Genomic DNA, 11,217 nt, shown 5'->3' on the forward strand with positions numbered 1-11,217 from the left:
CAGATTTAATAGCACCTTTTATAGAAATACTTTTTCCAATAAGTAAATAAAGTAACCAATCTTTATTGTGGTTGCAGAATAAATAGAAACTTTACTATCTCTCATAAGCACCAACAGCATACTGATCTAGTCTGTAAACCCCAAAGATAAGACTCCCCGGGAACAGCTGTGATCACAAGATTATTCAAACTTTTTTAAAAAATGTGATTAACTGTAATATTTTTCTTTCCCTCGAGTACCATCCTTCAGCCTACTTTGGACGCCTATGAGTTAAGGATCAGGAACTGCATAGCTGTGTTAGTAAAATTTGCCTTTTGGAATTTACATGATCCTTTTGTCAGAGCAGCTCATCCTCAAGAGTAAGTACTCTGCTGCAGGTTCTATTCTCCACTGCTCCACACTCAATAGCTAGTACAATCTCCTTTCAAATACATGAAAGGCAAGAGAGACCACTGAATAGAAAGCTCATCTGTGTTGCAATCTGGAATGAGAATGGCATAATTATAGACTCCTGCCATTCCCTTTGTACGTAACCCTATTCTTTGAACAATGAGGACAGAGAGGGGAAGAGAGAAAAAAAGATGCTATCACCCATAACAAAGATTACTTGCAGAATTTTACAACTTGTTCTTCCACTTTAACCAGTTGATACCAGTAGATCTATTACAACAGCTATCAGATAACCACCTGGGAGACATTCCTTGCATACCAACCCAAACCAAACTCTATCAATCTTGTCATAGGAGTAACATTCAATAATGACCATGAAAAGCAAGACATTGAGATCTGTGAAGCAATAGACAACAAATTTTCAACTGATTTCTTCATCTGAAAGTGATTACATTCACAAATTTAAAGAGAATTGTCATTAATGTCAGAGGATAGTCCCAAGCCTGGCTCTGAAAGTCTTGGATTTTGTTTTACAAAAGGCTATTTATTGCTTATATCTCTACCCTAACACAATCACCCCAATACAGGCTTGCTGTTCTTTATGTACACATCTAATTAACTAATCTACACCTAACACCTGTTCATCTTATTATCTTTACCTATTATTAGGTCGTTCTTTCATGTGCCCAACGAGTAAAACGAACTCAAATTAACTTAGGGACAAATTAAGAGTGGAAGCCCCCTAAAAAGGGGGGACGGCCCGAACAGAAACCAAAGTCCAAAGGAAACTTAAAACGTTAAATCAAAATGTAATTATCAGGGTCTATAAGATGCCAGCCCCTGTGGTGCCCAATGGACACAGAAGGCATCAACTGCGCCCGTGGACACTGCATGCTCCCTCTCCAAGGACACCTGGCTGCAAACGAAGCCATGGTAGAGGGGCAGGCAGTCGGGATGGACGGTCCCGTCAATCGCCCACTGCGTGGACCTATTGATGGCGCATCTCACCAGGCCCAGGAGCAGGTTCATGAGGAGGTCAGCGATCCAATGTGCCCCTCTCCGCACCAGGTACCCATAGATCAGGAGCGTGGGACTGAAGTGCAAACAAAACATCAGTAAAAGGTGTTTAAGAAAACCAAATAGGGTGTGCAATATATAACACAGAACATAGACGGACTCCTCGAGGCTGCAGAAAGGGCAGTCTCGGGAGCCCATGTACTGGAAAAACCTACAGTTGTACAGCACCGCTGCATGCAGCAACTTCCACCCCAGGTCCCCAAGGTAATTGGGAACCTATTATTAGGTAGTTCTTTTGACAACCCAACAAGTAAACAAACTCAAATTAACTTAGGGACAAAGTAAAAGGGGCAGCTCCCCAAAAGAAGGGGGAACTGCCCAAAATAAAAGACAAAGCACAAAGGAAACTTCAAACATCAAATTAAAATGTGATTAAAGAGGTCAATAATACACTCAGTCCCTGCGGTGCCCAGTGGGCATGGAACTTAACCTATTAGTATTTAACATCCATCAACAGAACCTATTCAGTATTAACAATTAATTAACATAAATGAGGTGAACATGATCACAGAGGGGTTTCAGGTACAAAATCCTACCATGTTCTTCCTCCTCGATGCCCTCAATATCTCGCCCTGCAGCATGTTTTCTAAGTTATTAAATCCAAGTTCTATAAATAAGATGAAAATTGGTCTCCAATTTTTCTGATATGGCCAGTGACTTCAGTGTTCGGATATGATTCTGACCAAGGCTCAGACTTCAACACTTTTGTTGATCCTATTTCCAACCCTTTGTTGATCTTGTTGCCAATATCCTCTGGTGTCTAGGTCACTGAGGACACAAGCAGCAACAACTGGATGAAAATTCCTGGGAGTTGAACAGGTGGGATATGCAAGTCAAAGTAATGGTTCAACAGTCTTCTCTTATACACTCCCCAATCAGTCCTACCCCACCCACTTTATCTCAAAATGTGTCTTAAGCCTTGAAATTCATATTAAAAAACTGACAAAAATTAACAAGTACTTAGCTTCCTTCAACTCTAGGAAAGTAGTTGAAGGTGAACATATGAAAAATAATGGACAGGTAAATACCACCTGGTCCAGCCAGCTCGTAGCACATAATTGTGATATCTAGTCTATAACAATATATTCACTGTCCCCGCCACCTAAAACCATGTGACCTCTTGTTACAGACATAAAACTCAATTAAAAACCTCAGTCAAGTTGGGGGGGGGGGGCAGCAGCAGCAGCAGTGATTGATACAAGTCTGAGAAATCACCCAGGTCCTGGATTCCTTGAAGTACCTACCTGTTTTAAGAGGTGATATCCATCCCAATCATAACCAGGTCCAAATTTCACTTTAAAGGAATTCATTGAATTAACTTCCACCACATAAGATGGCAGCCAATTCCAGATGTTCTCTATACCCTGGGGAGCAAACTCCTGGCATCTACATACCTTAAAATTGAGATTCCCTGGTAAATCCTTGATCTATTTAACCCAAAGTTAATTTGCGTTTGTTTACTTGGTTGGTGCCTTAAAAGAGCTCCTTAATCAATTTAATTGGAACTAACTCTATTCCTTTTATCATTTTATAAGCCTCAGTCAGATCACTCCTAAATCTACACTTCTCAAAAGTGTAAAGTCTTGATTGTTTTCGTCTATCTTGATAAACAAAATGCTTTATTCTGGATATTAGTTTTGTGGCTGTCCCCTGAACTCCAAAGCCTCAATGTCACCAAGCCTTGAGGAGACTAAAACTCAATCTGGTACTCCAAGTGAGGTCTGATCAAGGTCCTGCACCTGGGCAAATTGATATGCCCTTCATATAATAAATGCCCTGTTAATAAACACAAATACCCTCATTTCTCTGGTTACTGATTCATGTCATTGCTCATGCACCTTTAGAGATCTATACATAGACCTTTTATTTTCTCCATCTTTTTAATGTTTTTCTGTGAAGAATGTTGGAAGTTGAACATTCTCCCTGCCCATGATTAAGACTCCACAACCAAAATAAACATTATATGCCAGTTGTGAGACCAATCTCCCAATACATTAAGCCTTGCCTGAAGCAATCAAGCATCAACTACAGTCATAATATTTACGCACATTTTATCAACTGCAAATTTGCAATTCATGCCTTCAGCAGCTACATTAAGAACACAAATCATTTGTTTTATGTTTGTTAAAATTTTGATGTGGAGGAATTTTATACATGTACCCAATTCCAGTGCAGGTATACTAAACACACCAGTTGGACTGTATAAATAAGATTTAAGGCTTATTCATGTAAGTGTGGAAAGATACCACTACTACATTGTAATTGTATTCTAAAAACTGTTGTTATGACGTCCTTCCCAAATTCAGAAGACTCAACAGCAACACTGATATCCTGGCTTCTGAATCCAAGTGGAATAAAGCTCGGCACTTGGGTCATGTTGTGCCGGATTAACCAACTAATCTCATACAATCCAGTTTAGCTCCTCTCAGCCTGTTGAAAAGGCACCTTGAACAAACAGCTTGGACCTACATTGATATTAAAACACATCTGTAATCTCACAGAATTCTGTAGAAGGAAAAGGCTGGCAACTTAATTTTACAACACTGGATTTATATTTTTGTTTCCCAGCAGAAGGCAGTCATGGAAACAACCTGCTCCTTTTGTAACGGTGAACCAAGGAATTCAGTGGATAGGAAAAAAATATGGATAGTTCAAATTAGAGAGTATCGGGATAGGGGTGCCCCCCTATCCCGCTATTACAGAATTACAGGGCATTACAGGAGAGAATGTTAATTTGAGATGTTGGAAATGCAACCAAAGTGGCTGCATTTCACAAGACACTTTAATATTTTCTTGTTGTTTTATTATTCTTCATCTTGCTTACTCTATGAAAATGAACAAAAAGTTGGCTGAAAGATATTAACTAGCCAGTGCTCATTAGACGTGTGATTTTGCAACAAAGTGTAAAGCTAAGGATAAAGTTAAATGAATAAAGGTATTGATGATAGAAGTCCTACTAGTTCCAAATTTACATGAGTCAAATAAAACTCAATTTTGAGGAGACTGTTACAGAGACTTAAGAAACAAATCAGGTAGAAAGAATATTTAAGAAGGTGGGATAGTGGTAAGTGAAATTCAACATGAATAATTGTAAATTATTGCAGATCAGAAAAAAAAGTGAACAAGTACACAATGATATTGAAACAGCTGAAATTAGCAAGGTAGATGAGATCAAAGGGCATTAGGAACACAAGAGACATTTTAGATTAGTAAGTTACAAAATAAACAGAATATTTGAACTTTATTGCAGGATACAAGTGAGAAGGTGTCACTCTGAGTTTATGCAGTGCTTTACTAGGACACAATTTAAGGCTAAACAGCTTGCCACAAGAAGAGGCATGCAGCCCTCAATGCAGATGGAATAACAAATTTCAAAGTGAAGATCCAGTAACTATTTCTGCTAGGTCTGCAATTCTGTGCTTTTCTATCACTGTTGTTCTTACCTATTTTGTGCATAAGTCTTATTAATGCCCAAATTTAATTCCATAACATTTGAATTGATGCCTCTCGAATACCCAATGTTTGCCAAATTTTCTTTTCTTTTGCATGAGTTCATAAGTTGATAAAATATAAAGAGCAGAATTAGGCCATTTGGCCCATTGTCTGTTCTGCCATTCAATCATGGCTGATGTGCTCCTCATCCCCATTTTCCTGCCTTCTCCCCATTACCCTTCAACCCAATACCAATTGAAAATCTGTCAAACACCTCCTTAAATTTACTCACTGTCCCAGCATCCACTGCACTTTGTGGTAACAAATTCCACAGATTCACAACCCTTCGGGAAAAATAGTTTCTTCTTCACTCTGTTTTAAATTTTCTATTCCTTATCCTAAGATTATGACCTTTTGTTTGGAATGCCCCACAGAGGAAGCATCCGCATAATGTCTACTTTATCCATATCTTTTATCATCTTATATATCTCAATTTGATCTCCCTCATTTTTCTAAATTCCAGAGAATATAAGCCTAAACTGTTCAATCTCCCTTCATACAACAAACCCCTCATTTCTGGAATCAATCAATGAACCTCCTCTGAACTGCCACCAAATCTTCCCTCAAATAAGGGGACCACAACTCTGCACAATACTCTAGATGCTGTCTCACCAAACCTTGTACAGTTGCAACAGTACTTCCTTACCTTTATATTTCATTCCTCTAGCTATAAATACCAACATTCTATTTGCTTTCTTTATTATCTTCTCTACCTGCATGTTAGTTTTCTGCGGCTCATGAACAAGGATACCCAGATCCCTCTATACAAGAGCACCTCAAAGTGTCTCCCCAATTAAACAATACGTCGCCTTTCCATTTTTCCAACCAAAATGCATGACCTCACACTTATCCATGCTAAACTCCATTTTTTGGCCCATTCTCCTAACTTGTCTATATTCACCTGTACAATTCTTATCTCCTCATTGCAACTTACTGTCCCACCGATTTTTGTGTTATCTGCAAATTTGGCTATAGAGCCTCCTATCCCTGTATCCAAGTCATTTGTATAGATTGTAAATAGCTGTAGGTCAAAGACTGAACCCTATGGCACCCCACTAGTTATTTTTTGCCATCCAGAAAAAAAAACTTATCCTGACTCTCTGTCTTCTAGCCATCAGCCAATCACCTATCCAAGATAATAAATTACCCCTAATCCTATGTAATCTAACTTTGGAGTATTTGGAAAAAGTTCTTAAACAGTCTTTGGAACATTTTTTGTTTTTGGAGTGTTATTTCAGAACATTTGAACTTTAGGGGAAAATACTGAATCATTTATGCTCACTCCTTTAAGGTAAGCTTGCTTTTGAACATTAAAATATCCTGGAAGTGTTGAAAGATTAGACTTAGGGAAAAACTTGACTTGAATGTAACAGAATTCTTTTGTGCATCACATTTTGACTGTTGACTGTGTGCTTATTCAGGTATTGGTGAACATTAGATATAGTCAAAGAGCTACAAGATTATATCAAGGCGTGGCAAAGCAAACTAAACACTGAACAGGTTGATAGTTGCAATTTGCATTATATGCCATCTAACCAATAGACAGTACTGTTGGTTGGTCTTTGTCAGATCACTTGAAGTGTGCTGTAATTTTCCATATTCATTTCCAAGTATCATTGATAGTACTCAGTCTCACCATTGTTTCCAGCCAGACGTGGTGTCGAGTGGTGCAAAAAGGCCAAGCCTCATTACACTCACCTCATGTCCATGTTCACTGCTGTGCCACCTTCCCACAGAACCCATTTTGTACATCAACATTGAATTCACCTCCAATTTTTCTTCCCTTTCCAGAGGTTTATCCAACTCTCTCTCTATATTCCTGGGAACACTGCTGCTCATTCCTGGGGAGAAACAGATCAATTTCCATGTGGATGTTCACCATGGATTTTTAAATTCTATATTAAAATCACTACATTCTCGTTTGACAAAACATCACTGACACTGTCAGTTTATGAAATTGATCTTCAGTACTTTAAAATCAGACTTTCAGTGTCAAGGGCAAATAATATTTTAACATGATATGTATACATAAAGCATTTTTTCCACTTGTGTGCATCATACACAAAATCTAGACATCAAATATAACGATTTTAATAAATTACACCTAATTACTGGAAATTAATTTACATATGATTGCTACAGCCTATGAACACTCAATTTGTCTGCAAAATCTATTCAGTGTGAAAGCATCTTCCCCATTATGTGCATTTACAATAATCCTCAATGCTTCAGTGACGAAAATAATTCCAGGCTGCTCTTGTTGAGGTGTCACCTCTGCATTTCTCAGATTTTTATTGAAACATGTTAATGAAAACAAAGCAGCATTATTTTGTGCCTAGCTGCTTTTCGTGCACTATGAACGGGGGCCTAGAAGGTATATCATTATATTACTCAGCCCTCAACACTAGACTATTCAGAGATCACCAGTTCTGCATTCGTGCGCAGGGTTCAGGTCCAACAATATCACCTGTTGGAGGTATGAGATCAGTTCCAAATTCCATTGTAACTATGTTTGACAAAAGCCCAAATTTGGTTTGCACCCATTTTTGCGTTCAGAGGCCACTATTTGCAATAAGCACACTGATTTCCTTGAGGCTGGCAGTATGCAAACTTCATGCTATTCCTCACCTCCAGCTCAGATACTGGCACTTTGTGAATTTAAGGTGATGAAGGTGTGGCTCCGCAAATAATGAGTCACTGCTCACCAAGAGGCTACTGCCTAACCAAGGGCGAGCTCACTGAGGGCAAAGTCACAAGTATGTTCTTCGACATGAGACAAGATGAGAATTGTGAAGAGGTGTCCTATTGGACAATGCTGAGGAACACGCACATTAAAATGCTTGGTGCAATGGCAGGCTTGTCAGGCCGTCTGTCAAGGCACATGGAGGAGTCCAAATCCAATGTGACACAGGGCCCTTCTTTTACACTGTAGAAGTGATAACCAACTCCATGACTACATTTGATGGTTGCTGTCTCAGCTTCCACTGTAGCTCAGATGGAAGCCACTTAAAGTCTCAGTGCTGCAGACAGAGATCATGAGACCAAGCAGGTTCAGCTCATACATTATCATGGCTGCAGATCTCAGAGCTCAAAGGGGCATGCAGGCTCTTACAGTAAATTAGCAGTCTGTAATCCAACAGATGACTGAGCAACAACACATGGCGCATCAAGGAGCAGGAATTATACCATTTGTGCACTCATCTGACCATTCTGCCCATGCCCTTTCTTGCACCTTTCAGCTCGCCATTCTAAAGTACTTCCATTCATGCTTAGCTGGAACGATCCAAGGCCAAGCCCTCAAGGCTTAGAGCTGCTTGAAAGAGTCCAACAACGTCATCTGCAGTCTCCCCTAGTGGAAGTCAGCAGCTTTCTCATCATTCTGCAGCCACTAAGGTAGCACATGAAGCACATGCCAGGAAAAGTCACTTTCCAAGGCAGGCACTAGGGAATGCACAGGGTGAATATTTAAGTGATGTTTGTTTCATTGAGTTTGTTCTTGGATAGACATGTTACAGAAATGCTTTTGTTGGGTGTATATTATTGCAGGATCTTGGTCCAAGGGATGCTGTGATGGGCATCCCAGAGGGATGGGAAGACAGGGAGAGCTAATAATGATGCTGGGCAAAGTCTTGGACAGATGCTCCCAGACAGCCCTACTGGAGTGAAGGTGTCCTAAGAGCCTCAAAAATGTGTCCCTGCCTCCTCCTCTTCTTCCTGAGGTGGCCACTGGTGGCAATGGTTGTGCCCTCATTATGGCGATGCAGACCATGACAAATTTTGATAAACACCCATACCAAGCATCAAAACTGTTGCTAAAGAATGCCAAAAGTCTGGTTCATAATTTTTCTGCTGCGTACATTTTCCTTGTACACCTCTGTTCTCAAGTTGTTGGGTGGTGGAGCGGGGTTGTCACCTATCTTTAAGGGGGTATCTCTTTTCTCTGAGCAGTCATCTTTTGATTCTTCTGAGTGGCTTGAAGATGGTGAGAATGCAGACTTTCTCAGTATGAAGGAATTGTGGCTTCTGTCAGGAAAGTGGGCATTTATCAGCATGATGGTTTAGACTGGTCACACACTGACCAAAGTGGGTGCTTGCCATTGTCAGCACCTATGAGTTGTTGACTCTTTGCACCATTGGGAATCCCCTAGATCAGCACACCCACACATTCTGCCTCTGTCTGCTTAAGAGGGAAAACAATGAAATCTCTCTTGGCATATAGGACCTCCATCCCCTGCCCAAATTGCTGTGCTGGGAGATGTTTACTATATTGACATTTCCCCTTGGTATGATCCCGAGATGTAGAAATTGAGGATCACAGTGAGCATGACTGGAAGCATTGAGCTTGTCCTGGCAAAAGGTCCTATTGAGGGAGTTCTGTGAATATCTCCTCACTAAATCTGAGACAGCTTGAGCATTGTTTGGAGGTATGGTGGAGATATGACAAGTGCTCCCTGACTCCTGAAGGTAGGGTCTGCTGTGAAGGGTCCTCCTCCTTCTCCTCCCTTCGTACAGAACTTCCTCTCTATGCAACCTCTGCTCCATTTCTCTGTCGTTGAATATCCAAAAGCATTTCAACGACAGCTCCCATATCACTTACTGAATTGGTAAAGAGAAGTAACAAAATCTTCTGACCTCCCTGCATGGATGCACCAAATGACCACAATACTTTTAAAAACACTCCATAGTATTTCACAAACTTTGCTACATCAGAAGTAAGTCAAAAAAGCAGTTCACCTGCAAGCTGAATGGCTGGTCCTTCAAATAGTACGAATAGAATGTCAAATTATCTGGAATGTTTGACTGATGTCACAATCTGAACATTTTGACACTTTCCATACATGCACAACATGAGCACCCTTCCCAGCATGGGGCACTGCACAGACTTTGAGGGAAGCAGCCCAAAGCATATCCCATGCCTTTTTTTTTAACTTCAAGGCTTCCTCATGCTGACACCAACCGTGCTATAGAATCCAATTTTGTGATCAATAACATTCATGGAAATGTGGCCATCACCTTAACTATTTTCTTCCCTTTAATAGGAAGCATTCTAACAGTTAAGAATAATTCTTATATCCACAATTCTGTCTCACCATCATCGCAATTACTTCTTCTTTCCTCTCGTTTCCTCATTCACTTCCTTGTCTCTACTTATCTCTATTCCCACTTCAAACACCTGTTTAAATGACTCAAGAAGCCATTATTGACATGATATAAAGAGTGACAGGGCTATCGACGAGAAAGAAAGCAAGAGAGAATTTAGGAGTGAGAAGTATTAAGAATAAAGATATATTTTTGTAAACCTAATTAAATGCCATGACAGGTGGAAAATGTTGGGGAGGGATGGGTGGATAAAAATTTAAATATTACAAAATGCAACCTGAACACTTTGTGTGCACACCTATTGCCATTTTTGCAACAGTGGGTTGTATTTGTGCTTGTATCCAAACTTGGGGAATGGAACTTTTCATAATAGTATTTAAATCAGACTCTCACAGTATTCTGGATAGCTTCATTTAAATGTAATGCTTGCTGGTCAGATTTCCCAAGGGGTCAGGAAATTTAGTGGCTAAATGGTGACAGCAGCAGAGGGCTATAGAAGGTAAGTGCCTTTTAGAGCATCTCTTTTAATCCAGGAGGAGCTGGGAGTACTTCCCATTGCTTCCTTAATGAAACTTTCCATCAATACTAACCTCGCTTCACTGTTTTCCTTCTAATTGCCCGGGTCCATCTCAATTCATATTCAGAAAAATTGCTGGCCTTTACAAACAGAACAATTACATAAATGTCCATTGTCAAAAAATAAAATTTGGCAGTAAAATAACATTTGATTGTATAGTGATTTTAAAGATATTGCATCCAATGATGTGAGTAGTGTCAGCTAAAGAATACTTGGGTTTAATACATATTGGTTCATCCATAGGCTCACAGGCAACATCCAGTTTTAATTAAATAATAAAATACTGCAGATGCTGAAAATCTGAAACAAACATAGAAAACATTGGAAATATTCAGTAGCTCAGATAAACAGTGTTTTCATTTCAGATTGATCACTTTTCATACACTATTACTAAACAAGCATGTAATTCCCTGGGTTTATTAAAAATATGTAAAGAAATGAACCCGTGGAATTCAGTAAGACTGAGCTGCTGTTCTCTTGCTTAAGTGCATTTGCAAATCGGAACCATTTTTTAGAATTACCATAGGATCAGCCTTTAAATCGGAGCCTCAGTAGATTGAATGAAATGCGCCGTGGTCAGG

The 11,217-nt window shown here is 39.7% G+C and overlaps 1 long non-coding RNA gene across 1 annotated transcript; it reads right to left on the reverse strand.

Annotated features, from left to right (window-relative positions):
- Window positions 1-4,681: 4,681 nt before the first annotated feature.
- On the reverse strand, window positions 4,682-10,717 carry LOC145350959 (uncharacterized). The gene is made up of 2 exons (XR_013888270.1): window positions 10,650-10,717; window positions 4,682-6,800 (listed from the first exon to the last, which is right to left on the reverse strand). It is a non-coding gene; the product is annotated as an uncharacterized LOC145350959 (long non-coding RNA).
- Between the last annotated feature and the right edge of the window lie 500 nt (window positions 10,718-11,217).

The sequence above is a fragment of the Carcharhinus amblyrhynchos genome, chromosome 12, assembly GCF_965287045.1.
Source record: "Carcharhinus amblyrhynchos chromosome 12, sCarAmb.v2.hapA, whole genome shotgun sequence".
Lineage (NCBI taxonomy): Eukaryota > Metazoa > Chordata > Chondrichthyes > Carcharhiniformes > Carcharhinidae > Carcharhinus > Carcharhinus amblyrhynchos.